This window comes from Magnolia sinica, chromosome 10 (assembly GCF_029962835.1).
Source record: "Magnolia sinica isolate HGM2019 chromosome 10, MsV1, whole genome shotgun sequence".
NCBI lineage: Eukaryota > Viridiplantae > Streptophyta > Magnoliopsida > Magnoliales > Magnoliaceae > Magnolia > Magnolia sinica.
Window position 1 is genome coordinate 38259070 of NC_080582.1, and position 15459 is coordinate 38274528.

General features: G+C 35.8%; 2 non-coding genes across 2 annotated transcripts; one reads left to right on the top strand and one right to left on the bottom strand.

The window, feature by feature from the left end:
• Positions 1-4264: 4264 nt before the first annotated feature.
• Positions 4265-4371, top strand: LOC131217896 (small nucleolar RNA R71). The gene has a single exon (XR_009157482.1). It is a non-coding gene; the product is annotated as a small nucleolar RNA R71 (small nucleolar RNA).
• Positions 4372-13965: 9594 nt separating this feature from the next.
• Positions 13966-14072, bottom strand: LOC131217958 (small nucleolar RNA R71). Its single transcript, XR_009157538.1, has one exon. It is a non-coding gene; the product is annotated as a small nucleolar RNA R71 (small nucleolar RNA).
• Positions 14073-15459: the final 1387 nt, after the last annotated feature.

The following is a 15459-nucleotide window of genomic DNA, read 5'->3' on the forward strand; positions in this document are numbered from 1 at the left end:
CCTATCTGGCCTTATAGTTTTCTCTAAAATGTGTTTGATTTCCCGATTAGAAATCTCAGCTTGCCCACTCGTTTGTGGGTGGTATGGGGTGCTCACTTTATGCTTGATGTCATATTTCTTCATCAAAGCCTCAAATGTCCTATTGCAAAAGTGAGACCCGCCATCACTAATGATGGCCTTTGGAGTTCCAAATCTAGAAAAAATATTTTCCTTGAGGAATCGTATGACCACTTTGTTGTCATTGGTCCTACTTGGAACTGCCTCAATCCACTTTGAAACATAGTCCACACCAACCAATATATAAAGAAATTCAAAAGAAGATGAAAATGAGCCCATAAAATTAATACCCTAATAATCAAATATCTCCAATGGTAAAATTGGGGATAAAGGCATCATGTTGCGCCGAGACACTCTTCCCAACCTTTGACATTTATCACAAGCAACACAGAAAGCATGTGTGTCTTTAAACATGGTGGGCCAGTAAAAACCACACTGTAAAATTTTTGCAGTAGTTTTCTTAACAGAAAAATGGCCACCACATGCTTCCATGTGACAAAAGGAAATAACACTTTGAACTTTATCCTCTAGGACACAACGTCTAAAAATCTGATCAGTCCTATATTTATATAAATACGGGTCATCCCAGAAGAAGTTCCTAACCTCGGTTTCAAAACGCTTCCTATAATGATATGACATTTCTTCTGTTACAAGATAGTTCATTATTCCGCATACCAAGGCAATTTGGAGATCGCAAATAATTATTCATCAGGGAAAGTGTCCTGGATATGCATCTCCTCAGTGGAATCATCTAACACCAATCTAAAAAGGTGATCGGACACTACGTTTTCTACTCATTTCTTATCTTTTTTATCTAAGTCAAATTCTTGGAGTAGGTGGATCCATCTCAAAAGTCTCGGCTTTGCATCCTTCTTAGATAACAAATATTTCAAAGCTGAGTGGTCCGTGAAAATGACCACTTTGGATCCCAGCAAGTAGGACCTAAATTTATCCAAAGCAAAAACTATTGTAAGTAACTCTTTTTCAGTTGTTGAGTAGTTCACTTAGGTTGAGTTTAGAATTCTACTCGCATAATGAATAACGTAGGGCCGTTTATCTTTCTTTTGGCCCAAAACAATCCCTATGGCATAATCACTTGCATCGCACATTAGTTCAAAAGGAAGTGTCCAATCTGGTGGACGCATGATAGGTGCAGTGGTAATGGATGATTTAATTTTATTAAAAGTACTTGCACACTCATCTGTCCACTTAAATGGAACATCCTTTTGAAGAAGATTAGTTAAGAGTCTCGTAAAGGCACTAAAGTCCTTGATGAATCTTCTATAAAAACCAGCATGCCCTATAAGTGATCTAATATCTCTAACAGTTCGGGGGATAGGTAAATTAGTAATAATGTCGAGTTTTGAGCGATCTACCTTGATTCCATTTTTGGAGATAACATGACCCAAAACAATTTCCTTTTGAACCATGAAATGATATTTCTCTCAATTTAAGACAAGGTGTTTCTCTTCACACCTAGACAAGACAAGAGATAAATTGTTGAGGCATTCCTCAAAACTACTCCCAAATGCAGAGAAGTCGTCCATGAAAACCTCAAGAAACTTCCCAACCATATTTGAAAAAATACTTAACATACACCGTTGGAAAGTTGTTGGGGCATTACACAATCCAAATAGCATCCGTTTGAAAGCAAACGTGCCAAATGGACAAGTGAACGTGGTTTTCTATTGGTCTTTCAGGGCTATCTCTATTTGGTTATATTTAGAATATCCATCCAGAAAACTATAAAAGGAGTAACATGCTACCCTCTCTAAAACTTGATTAATGAATGGTAAAGGGAAATGGTCCTTCTTTGTGATCTGGTTCAATTTTCTATAGTCAATACAAACACGCCAACTAGTGGTGACACGTGTTGGTATAAGTTCATTATTAGAATTCTGCACAATAGTTATTCCAGATTTCTTTGGGACTACTTGAGTTGGACTCACCCAGACACTATCGGATATTGGGTAGATGATTCCCACATCCAATAATTTAATCACCTCATTTTTTACAACTTCCATCATGTTTGGATTGAGACGCCTTTAAGGTTGTCTAATCTGTTTGGTGTCATCATCGAGGTGGATCCAATGGGTGCATATGGAAGGGCTTATACCCTTGATGTCAGAAATGGTTCAGCCCAAGGCTCCTTTGTGGTCCCTTAGAACTTTCAACAATTTAATCTCTTGATCCTTGTCTAAAAATGAAGAGATTACCACAGGATAAGTTTTATTTTCTCCTAAGTATACATACTTAAGCTCATTTGGTTTTGGTTTTAAATCAAACTTTGGAACATTGGTTGGTGATGGCAGAGGTCGCAAGTCCTCGATAGATAGGATTTGACTGCGCGGTCTCCATTGGTACATACCAATGTCCTGGGTGGTAGTGCTCTCATTATCATCAGAAATTTTAGCAAGCACTTTTTCTAAATTATAATTTTTCAAGTCCCCAATTACTAGAATCAATTCCTCAATCAGACTAGGTTCCAATTCCTCTTCTTCTATCAAGCAGTCTATGAAATTCAACTCATGGATCTCATTATTATCAATGGGCTACTTACATAGATTAAAAATATTTAGCTCTAGAGTCATGTTACCAAAAGACAAGTTCATCATTCCATTCCTACAATTTATGATTGCATTTGATGTTGCTAGGAATGGGCGGCCTAAAATGATGGGAACTTGAGTGTTAGCATTTACATATGGTTCAGTGTCTAGTACAATAAAATCCACGAGGAAGTAGAATTTCTCCACTTGGACTAGCACGTCCTCTAAAATTCCCCTTGGTACCTTAATAGAGCGGTCAGCGAGTTGGAGTGTAATCGTGGTTGGTTTAAGCTCACCTAACTCCATTTATTTGTAAACTGAATAAGGTACTAAGTTGACACTTGCACCCAAATCTATCAAAGCATGCTCAATTTAAAAATTCCCAATAATACAAGGAATAGTGGGACTTCTCGGGTCTTTGTATTTGGGTACAACCCTCTGTTGAATGATAGTGCTCACTTTCTCAGTAAGGAAGGCCTTTTGTGCACATTTAATTTTCTCTTTACAGTGCACAAGTCCTTGAGATATTTAGCATATTATGGAATTTGTCTAATGGCATCAAGCAGATGAATATTAACAGTAACCTTTTGGAGTACATCCAACACCTCTTGATATTTCATGGGGACAGTTGGATTCCAAAGTCTAGATGGGAACGGAACTGGAGGCTCATATGACTTAGTCTCTTTATCCTTTTGTTGTTGCGGCTCTTGAACCATAGCCGGTTCATCATTTTCTTGAGACAGTGGCTCATCCTCCGGTGTTTCTACCGGTTGCATTATCTTGTTATCGACATCTTTTCCACTTCTCAAGGTAATGATGGCCTTAGCTTATTCATGATGTAGCTCACTTGGATTTGAGTCTCTAATAAAATGTGTGTTTCTAGGGTTTGGCACAGGTTGAGAAGGAATGGTGCCTTTTTCCCTAACATTTAGTTGAGTCTCAATCCTAGCCACAGCTGTCTTTAATTCATGATTTGATTGGATTAGAGACTGATTCATTTGAGCTTGAGAGATTATGAATGTGGTCAATGCATCCTGCACAGATGATTGCTTTGGTGGGGACACATATGGTGCATGCTAGGTGCCCCATAGAAGTTATTTTGTGGAGGCATTTGAGGTGCATTGGGCACATTAATTTCTGGTCCATTCGTCCAACTAAGATTAGGATGGTTACGCCAATTTGGATTGTACGTGTTTCCCATTGGTTGCATAACTGACCTTTGGTAATTATTTATAGCATTTGCTTGATCATGCTCATGCGTGATATTTTGTACAACTGAGATTATTGGACAATCTTTTGTGTCATGGTCTGTACCACCACAAATGCTACAAAAATTACCTAAGGAAGTGTTTGCTTTAACCATATCAACCTTCCTAATTTCCAAGGCTTCGACCTTTTTAGCCAATGCAGTGAATTTTGCGTTAAGGTCGTCTTTCTCTCTTAAGACATACATTCCCGCTTTCTCTCTAGGAATGGGTCTAGTTTGGTCTGATTTAGCAGAGACATCCCATGTCTGCGTATTCTCTGCTAACATATATAGAAAATCTCAAACCTCATTATGATCTTTGTCAAGAAAGGTTCCACCACACATCATCTCTATGAACTGACGGGTATCCATGGTGAGCCCCTTTCGGAAAGCATCAATCACGTGCCATGGTTCATAACCATGATGTGGACAAGTAATTAGAATGTCTTTGAAGTGCTCCCAAGCTTTAAAAAATAGTTCATTCCCCTTTTGGGAGAATGACATGATTTCTTATTTTAGTGCATTTGTTTTGTGCTCGGGAAAGAACTTTTTCAAAAACTCTCTACTTAAGGCTTGCCATGAAGTGATGGTATTAGGTCTTAGAGAGTTGAGCCATGCTTTGGCCCGATCCTTTAGAGAAAATGAGAATAACCTAAGCTTAAGTACATCCCTATTGCCACTATTTACTTGTAATGTTGCAATTACTTACTCAAAGTCATTGAGGTGCAAGTAGGGGCTTTCAGAATCCAAGCCATGAAATTTAGGAATTAATTGAATCACACCTGGTTTAAAATCAATGTTCCCTGTGTGAGCAGGGAACACTATGTAAGATGGTAAAGTTGATCTCTCATGGTATAAATGTTCATGTAAAGTCCGTGGTTGGTTTAACACATTCCTATGAACTTCATTTTCATCCTCAAGAGGAGGATTATGTTGATTTTCTCTATTTTGATTTATAGTTGGATCTAGGAGATTTCGATTTGGATTATCAACTGGGTCTGTCATGGAATCCAAGTGATTTTGAGTGCCTCTTGTAAGTAAATGATCAAGGCCTGGAAATAGTCTCCCTTCAGAGGAGAGTCGATTGTTTTGATCCCTACTCCAACGGGACATAAACCATCCACACCACACAATAAATACCACTAATAGCAAGTATGATACTTAAAATAAAAATAAAAACTTAACCAACAACCCAGGCGGCAGGGCCGACCATGGGGGTTCAGTCCACAAAGCAAAATAAATCAACAACCCAAGTAGCAGGGCCGACCATGAGGGTTCAATCCACAAAGTAAGATAAATCAACAACTTAGGTGGCAGGGCCGACCATGAGAGTTCAGTCCACAAAAAAATAAAAAAATAAAAGTAAAACTAATGCAAAAATTAAACTATGCTAATCTGAAAAATAGATTCAGATGATGATCTTTGTGATCAAACAGCAACTGTAAGACAACCATAGCACTTGGGTGATAAAATCTCAAGCAAGGCAACCTTATGTCATAGTTAGTGCTTGAAAGATCCAACTGAATTTATTTTCAAAGAAAAAGAAAAGAGAAGAAAAAAAATCTATAGAAAATCTGGAGGGTTTAGAAGAAAACTTACCTTAGTTATCTTGCACAGATCTGATCTATCTCAGTCTCTCCCCGGCAACGGTGCCAAAAACTTGATTGCTTGCCTCCAAGTGCAAAGGTTCATAAGTAGTATCTCCTAAATACAGGGTCGATCCCACAGGGAGATGAATTGTGAGAAGAAAAAAATCAAATGCAAAACAAACTAAGTAATAAAAATTAATCTGATGATTTGATTTTGGGATTTTTGAATGGATGTAATTCAACTGAATAAAATAACACCAGAGCTTCAAAGTTCCACACATAGGTTAATGTTCCAAAATCATGATGACTTGGATAACACAACTAGGATCTGAGCACTATGGTCAGCCTAATCGGAAAATAAAACAGTTTAAATATTTTAATAAATTATATAAAAGATTAGAAAATGATAGATTTGCACCATTGACATATATTCTCAAACACCAGTGATTTTAAGTATTCAATATCTATAGGATAATGAATATTAAAGAAATATAACAGGTTGGGAACATTCCTATCTAGGAATTATGATTGATCTAGGGTAAGCCTATCCATCAATGTGGATCTCATATGATGGAAACATATGGATCTCATAAGAGGATAAAAAAACAAAACCTAAATAATAGATAACATACATACACCATTCTTCTCATCATTAAAACAATCAATCATCATAATCTTAAAGAAATATTAAACACATGTACTTCCCTTCTAGCTTGGGCTAGAGGGAACTTAGAAAAACATAATTAAATTGCAGAAATAAAAAGCAATAAGAAATAAAGAAAAAATTGCAAATAGAAAAGATCTAAAAAAAAACAACTTACGAAGCTTTAATAAAACTAAAATCTCTTTAAAAACCTTAAATTTTGCTTTGGGATGCCTTGAATAATGTTTAGGAATGCCTTAGGAAGCCCTATTTATAAGTAGGGAACTCCAATTTTTGTATAAAGTTGAAAAATCCTAGAAACCGTCTAAAATATACATAATTTTCCAAAATAGACTTCTCGCTGCATAGTTCGTTTAAAATAGACTTCCTACTGCGTAGTTTTCCAAAATAAACTTCACAGCTTCAGAATACACTTTTTTAGGACGATTTCAGGATTCTTCACTTCAAATCTTCGATTTTCTTCATTCCTCACTTGGTTTTCTTGGATCTTTAACATGTGAATTCTTCAATCTTGGTCTCGTAAGATCCATCCCTTGCCTTGGTGATTTTTTAGCATCAAATTCTTACTTTTTAGCACCATTTTTCAATCTAAGCTCTTAAATTCACCTTGCAACACATACATAAGTAAAATACAATATTAAGATGATTTATGTTCATAAAATCAAGATATAAATGAGGAAAATTATGCAATAGTTAAGATCAAGATGGACAGGACCCTTCATTGTGAAGAATGTTTATACTTATGGGGCTGTTGAAATTGAGAATCCGCATAATGGCAATGTGTACAAGGTTAATGGTCAGAGATTGAAGCCTTATGTGAAAAACTTTCATTTGGGAGAGGAGTTTGTCCCTCTTCATGAGCCAGAATATTCAGATTGATGCTCCTAGTCTGACAGAGCATTTGTGTAGGATTTGTATCATATTCAATTTTTTTAGTGTCACATAATAAGTGAGTTTTTCATGGTAGGTACTATCCACCCTTTCTTTTATTTTTATTGTTCTCTGCATTACATTATCATTACATTGGGGACAATGTAGATTTTAAGTTGGGGGGTGTAGATAGTTATCCATGTGAAGTTTTTTTTTATTTTATTTTTAGGTTTCAGTTTATTTTATTATTATTTTTATTATTTTTAGGTTTCAGTTAGGTTTAAGTTTTTTTTTTTTTGTTTTTTTAGGTTTATGAAAAAAATTCAACATTTTTAAAATAATATTTTTATATACAAGAATGTGAACATGATATTTTGTGAATTCCAAAGCCAAAGTTAATACTTAGTCTAGGTTGATAGTAGTCAGAATTCTAATAACTGAAAATTATAAACTTGAGTTCAATTATCTAATCACTAGTTTAAAGTGAGTTATAATTTGATGTACTGAATTCACAATATACCCTAGCTAACTAAGTGAGGAATATGATATGTGAACTAGAATAACAAATTTTGATTCAAACAAGGTTGAATGAACTAGTACCATTGATATATGCTTAAAAGAGAGAATATTGAAGAAAAAAAAGTGATGAAAAAATAAAATTTTATTATACAGCATGAATGCAATGACCATAACAATCGTGTTAGTAATCCGGAGTAAGGATACCTAAGTATCCATTAATGTTACCATTACAAGTACGATACCTTATGTTATGAAGTAAACCCGATGGGAATCTTCATCTAAGGGTGGTCTATAATAATGAGGATATGATAATAAAAGAAGAAATGACATGAAGAAAATGAGATAACTAGAAATTTCATATTCTTGGGATGATTGAAAGGAGTTAGGATAGAGATTATGCATATTTCTCAAAGTTAGACTAGTGTCACGGAGCACCTAAGGATATTGGATTATAATTATTCTAAATTTTGATTAGGTCTCTAAACTCAAGGATGTAATAAATTAGGAAATTGAGATTCTAACTAACTTCAAACTTAAGGTAAGTATTATTTTGCTTTGGAATTCATATGATGAATGAAGGCATAATTGTATAAATTTCTGAGTGTTGAACTATTTTTCATGTTTTCAATGTTTGTGGGTAACATTTCTAGAAACCCTCACGAGACTATAACTCGTCCACTAAGGGAAACCTAGGGGTTTAAAGGCTTGTTGCATATGCTAAATGCAATCGAGATTACCTGTGAAAACGGTGTAGTTAGAATTTTTTCATTTTAATTTTATTTTTAAAATTAATTTTTATTCTTATTTTTATTTTTCTTCGCTTATTTTGCTCGGGACTAGCAAAATGCTGGTTGGGGGTGTGTTGAGACTGAAATATTGCATAATTTTCTCCATTTATATGTTGGTTTTATGAACATAAATCATCTTAATATTTTATTTTACTCATGTAAGTGTTGCAAGGTGAATTTAAGAGCTTAGATTGAAAAATGGTGCTAAAAAGTAAGAATTTGATGCTAAAAAATCACCAAGGCAAGGGATGGATCTTACGAGACCAAGATTGAAGAATTCACATGTTAAAGATCCAAGAAAACCAAGTAAGGAATGAAGAGAATCGAAGATTTGAAGTGAAGAATCCTAAAATCCTCCTGAAAAAGTGTATTCAGAAGCTGTGAAGTTTATTTTGGGAAACTATGCAGCAGGAAGTCTGTTTTAAACGAACAATGCAGCCAGAAGTCTATTTTTAAAAAATATGAATATTTTAGACGGTTTCTAGGGTTTTTCAACTTTATACGAAAATTAGAGTTCCCTACTTATAAATAGGGCTTCCTAGGGCATTCCTAAACATTATTCAAGGCATCCCAAAGCAAAATTTAGGGTTTTTAAAGAGTTTTTAATTTTATTAAAGCTTTGTAAGTTGTTTTTTTTTAGATCTTTTCTATTTGTAATTTTTTCTTTATTTCTTCTTGCTTTTTATTTCTGCAATTTAATTATATTTTTCTAAGTTCCCTCGAGCCCAAGCTAGAAGGGAAGCACATGGGTTTAATATTTCTTTAAGATTATGATGATTGATGTTTTAATGATGAGAAGAATGGTGTATGCATGTTATCTATTATTTACGTTTTATTTTTCTTATCCTCTTGTGAGATCCATATGTTTCCATCATGTGAGATCCACATTGATGGATAGGCTTACCCTAGATCAATCAGATTTCCTAGATAGGAGATGTTCTCAACCTATTATATTTCTTTGATATTCATTATCTAATAGATATTGAATACTTAAAATCACTGGCGCTTGAGAATATATGTCAATAGTGCAAATCCATCATTTTTTAATCTTTTATATCATTTATTAAAATATTTAAACTATTTTATTTTCCGATTAGGTAGACCATAGTGCTCAGATCCTAGTTGTGTTATCCAAGTCATCATGATTTTGGAACATTAACCTATGTGTGGAACTTTGAAGCTTGGGTGTTATTTTATTCAGTTGAATTACATCCATTCAAAAATCTCAAAATCAAATCATCAGATTAATTTTTATTACTTAGTTTGTTTTGCATTTGATTTTTTTCTTCTCACAATTCATCTCCCTATGGGATCAACCCTGTATTCACGGGATACTACTTACAAACCTATGCACTTAGAGGCAAGCAATCAAGTTTTTGAAATTAGGTTCCTGATGTGGATCCTTTGCTACTATGTAGGGCATAAAAACTAGGTTCCTGGTGTGGATCCTTTGCTCTTGTGTAGGGCATAAAACCTAGGTTCTTGGTGTGGATCCTTTACTCTTGTGTACAGCATAAAACCTAGGTTCCTTGTGTGGATCCTTTGCTCTTATGTAGGGCATAAAACCAAGGTTCCTTGTATGGATCCTTTGCTCTTGTGTAGGGCATAAAACCGAGGTTCCTTGTGTGGATCCTTTGCTCTTGCGTAGGGCATAAAATGTAGGTGTTTTGTGCAGGACCTTTGCTCTTGTGTAAGGCATAAATATTTGCTTTATGTAGGCATGTTTAGGTACCTTGTGTAGGTCCTAGAGTCAACCTTGTGTAGGTTGTAAAGGTTTGAGGTGGACCTTATTTGAAACCTCCATTAGTGAAATCCGGTATGCTCAAGGGTTGAGTGCGTTCGCCGAGAGTGGAGTAGGCACATAGCCAAACCACTATAAACGACTGTGTTTGGGATTGATATTTACATATTCTCTTATTGTGTTTACTTTGAATGATCACATGAAAGCATGACAATATGAATATCTGGAACTAATAAGACTCACATCCCACACACTTTCACATAGTTCATCCATCATAGACTAAGTGTCATATCTTATTTAAATATTGAGTAGTCTTATGATTGGATCCTCTACTTGGCTTGGAAGCCTGTAGAGTTAAAATGAGTAAATCTTGATAATTGCACATTAGATAAAGATTAGGTTAATAGGATTCTAAATTGTCATAAAAGTTTATAAAGTCCTATTCACCCCCCTCTAGGACACTTTGACATATTCCTACTTCTACTATAGCGGTCTTTATTGCAATTTCAATTGGTATCAGAGTAGGTCTCTCTTAAGGGTTTAACCGCCTAGGAGAGTGATCTTGACTAAAGCTGTGAAACTATGGCCAATAGTGTGGGACTAAAGGGTGCAAAAGATAACACTAGAAATACCCAAAACCAACTGTACACTGAAACTTTTAAACTACTAGGTAGTATTAAAAGAATAAATTAGTCAGAACAATTGCCTAGTGATTCATGCTGCGCTTAAGGCTGGCAATAGTTCAGAGTGGTATCTTGACAGTGGGTGCTCCAGACACATGACCGGCGACCAAACTCACTTTTGTGAGTATTCAAAGTTTGATGGTGGGTCAGTCACATTTGGAGATGTGAGCTCCGCCAAAATAATTGGGCATGGAACAATAGTCGGCCCAGGTCTTCCCAGAATAAAAAATGTTCTTAGTGTAAAAGGTTTAAAACATAATCTTCTCAGTATTTCTCAAATCTGTGACAAAGAACACCTGGTCACTTTCTCAAAAGATGTGCATAGAATCTTAGATCATACATGACAACCTATCATGAAGGGTCTACGGACAAGTGACAACTTCTACATTATTGAAAGTAGTAGGGAGAAATGTACTATCCACAAAATGCCATATGGCCATGAAGAGCGAGTCCAAACTGTGGCACCAAAGGCTGGGGACATGTCTACTATCGAAACTTAGCCAAGCTAAGTTTAAGGAATTTGGTGAGAGGACTTCCCAATATTAGAAAGGAAGAGAAGATTGTGTGTGGTGACTGTCTAAAAGGCAAACAGATAAAAGTTAGACACAAAAAGACAACCACCATAGCAACATTTAAGTTATTGGATTTGCTACACATGGACTTGGTGGGCCCCACCAAAGTTGAAAGCCATGACAAAAAAAATATTTCTTGGTGGTATTAGATGATTACTCTAGATTTACGCGGGTTGCTATTGAGGGTCAAATATTGCATATTGGACCTCATTTATTACTTGGTTTTATGAACATGATAATGCTTAATGTTCTATTTTAATCATGTTTGTGTTGCAAGGTGAATTTTGGAGTTTGGATTGGAAAAAGTGCTAAAAATGCGGAATTAATGCTTAAAAGTCACCAAGGGATGGGATGGATCTTAGGAGGCCAAGATTGAAGAATTCACATGCCAAAGATAGAAGGAAACCAAGTGATGAAGGAAGAGAATTGAAGATTTGAAGTGAAGAAAATAAAAGCCTGAAAATTGTCCTGAAAATAGATTTTGGGGCTAGAAAAGTCTAGTTTTGAAAAACTGCTAGAATGACCTTTGATATATCGAAGACTTGTAGATAATATCGAAGGACATATCGAAGACCCTTCGATATTATCAAGAAATTCAGATTTTCAGGTCAAACTCGCCGGACACTTCTGGACCGATCTTCGATATATCAAAGACTATTCAATAATATCGAAGGACATATTGAGGACATATTGAAGACACTTCAATAGCATCGAAACTGCGTAAATTTGAGGTGGTTTCTAGATTTTTTCAAGTCAGTGTGAAAGGAGGTGCTGCAAAACTATAAATAGGAGTCTCTAGTGCACTCCTAGGCACCATCTAGGGTTTGAGGAGTAGAGCAAAAGCGTAGAGAAGCCCTCGCCAAGAGTTTTTCTTCCCTTTTTCTTAGTTATTTTTATGCTTTTATTAAGAGATTCTAGTTTAATCATGACTATGGTTAGCTAAACCTCTTCGCTGGGGCTAAGAGGTGAAGCTTGTAGCGTGATGGGATGTTTCTATTGCCTTGATTCATATTTATAATGAACTCTCTTTGATTCTAGTTTGATTATAACGAATACTTTTAGTTTTTAATGGTTTGTTGTGACTCAAATTACAATAGATCTGTGATAGCTTTAAGTATGTTCTTTTCATGTTTTGAGATTGTGAATTTAGGAAATCCTGTTGTTCACCCTCGTCCCTTGGGCATGGTTGGATGATGAAATCCTCCCTAACTTTCACAATTCTCTCAAATTGATTGTAGGATTGGTAAATCCTGTTGTGAGCCATTGTTTCCTGGGCATGGTTTTGTGATGGAATCACTTCCAATTCTCACACCTCTCATCCATCGAGAATTAGTTTAAAGGAAGTTCAGATTTGGTTTTACTGAGATATCTTTCAATTAGATAAGATGGGGTTCTGATTCCAGTTGTGTCCATGAATTAAGCATAGATCTCCCTGATCTCTACAGGTGGATCCTTAGAAACCCTAGTTTCTCACCTTTGAATTTCTTAAGTTTTTAATTAAATCTCTCACAATTACTCTCTCAAATATTCCAGATTTAGGTTTTTATCTTCTTCTGATTCTAGTTCTAGTTACTTTTAGAAAACACACGAGATTAGTCCCTATGGATTCAACCTCGGTCTCACTGAGTTTATTACTACATCGCGACCCTACACTTGGGGTTATGAACAAGTTTTTGGCGACGTTGTCGGGGATTAACGGTTGCATTTTTCTGAGATTAGTTAGTTTTAGAATTAGGTTAAGATTAGGGTTTTTCTATTTTCTATTTTTTATATTAGGGTTTGTTTTTTGCTTTTAGAAACTTTCTAATTCTAGGATTTCTTTTATTTTTAGAAACTAACTTTCTAATTCTAGGTTTAGAACTTTCCTAATCAGTTTTTAGAAACATTCTATTTTTTGTTTTTAGAAACTAGTTTACTTTCTATTTTTATTTTTAGAAACTTTCTAATTTTAGAATTTCTATTTTTAGAAACTGACTTTTTTTTTTTTTTTTTTACATGATTTTAATTAGGAACTTCTAAGTTGGTAACTTCTTTCCAATTCCCTCTCTCTTTCTATTTCTAGATTTCTATTTCATTTCTCTCTTTTAGGTTTAGGTTAGAATCTGAAGTTGAGGGTTGAGAGTGTTTCATGCGCAAGTGGCTCCGTGATAACACTCGACATCTTTTGAGGGAAGGAGGACTAGTTGAGCGGTTATTTATTCATCACAGGATTAGACACCACTCGAGATCCTCAAAGGTAATTAAAGTGATGGCTGCAAATCAACTAGGAAGATAACCTCAACCTAGGGTTGAGAAAGTCTAGGATGAGAATGAGGTGCATCAAGCACCCCCTGCCTCGTACTTTGTGAGATTATTTACAACAGGCGGGGGTGAGCACGCCCTCATGCATGGTTTTTCTAGAAAATACGGGACACACAGATATTAAGCCAAGGGTGATCCAACTCCTTCTAAAATTTCATGAACTTGAATATGAAAGTCCATATATGCACCTGAAAGAGTTTGACGAGATTATAACCACTTTATATTTTCCTAACGTGTCTGAGGACACGGTCAGACTGAAACTCTTTTCTTTTTCTTTGAAAGAGAAAGCTAAGACATGGTTGCATTCACTACATCCCCGATCCATTGGCACATGGAATGACATGATAAGGGAGTTCATAAAGAAATTTTTTCCACATCATAAAATGAACACCCTTAGAAAGTCAATCATGAACTTCGCCCAAAAGGAGGATGAAACATTCTTCTAATGTTGGGAGAGGTTCAAGGATCTTGTCAGTTCATGCCCACAATACGGTTTTGAAATGTGGCGTATTACACACTTTTTCTATAATGGTCTGACATCTTCCATGTGCCAATTGGTCGAGACAATGTGCAATGGGGAATTCATAAATAAAAATGTCGATGATGTGTGGGACTACTTAGACAGACTTGCTGAAAACACACAAACATGGGACACCTACCCAAAATCAAGCACCACTTCTAGGCCCACCCAATCAAAGGAAAGGGGCAGATTATACCTTCTAAAAGAGGATGATGATATCAATGCTAAAGTGGCTAATCTCATAAGAAAATTCAAGGCCATGGAACTAAAGAAGGATAAGGTTAAGGAAATTGTTTGTAGTATTTGTGCTTGGAATGTTCACACAATTAAAAATTGTCCAACAATACCTGCTTTTCAAGAGGTGCTGAATGAGCAATCTAATGCCGTGAATAATTACCAAAGACCTTTTAATGGACCTACCTCCAATACATACAATCCTAGTTGGAGAAATCATCCAAACTTTAGTTGGAGGAATGGACAAAGTGCTACCCCTCAAGGTTTCTTCAATCAAATTCCAAATCAAGGGAGACCTCAAGAGGATCCGATCTGGAAACATATTCAAAACCAAGAGCTTATCACTCAAACACTTCAAGACCTTTCAAAGGTCATACAAGGGCGTGAGACAAAAAATTCAATTGGGGAAAAAGGGATTCTTCCAACCCAACCTTTTCCCAATCCTAAACCGCAATACGAAATAAGTGATCCAAGCTCTTCAAATCAAATGGAGCAAGCTAAGTCTATCACCACTCTTAGGAGTGGGAAGATAATTAACAAATCTATTCCGGAAAGGGGTGAAAAGCTTAAGGACCTGGAAGAGGACAACGATGGTAGACCTAGCACTGCTCCATAAGAATTGGAACCAGAACTTCAAGGCAAGCCGATTGCACCATTCCCCCAACGGTTGATTGCACCAAAATCTCTCTTTAACTCTCAAGACATTCTAGAAGTGTTGAAACAAGTAAAGGTCAACATCCCTCTACTGGATACGGTTAAACAAATACTTTCATATGCCAAATTTTTGAAAGACTTGTGCACGACCAAAAGATGAAAAAATATTCAAAAGAAAATCTTTTTAATTGAAAGAGTGAGTGTCATCCTAAAGCAAGATGTGTCATAGAAATACAAAGATCCTGGTAGCCCAACTGTTGCTTGTGTAATCAGGAATTACCACATTGAGCATGCACTTCTTGATTTAGGAGTGAGCATAAATCTGATTCCTTACTCAATCTACAAATAACTAGGTTTGGGTGAATTAAAATCCACCCTAACCACATTACAACTTGCTGATCACTCAGTTTGTGTACCGAGAGGGGTAATTGAGGATGTGTTGGTTTAGGTTGACAGATTCTACTACCCGGTAGCA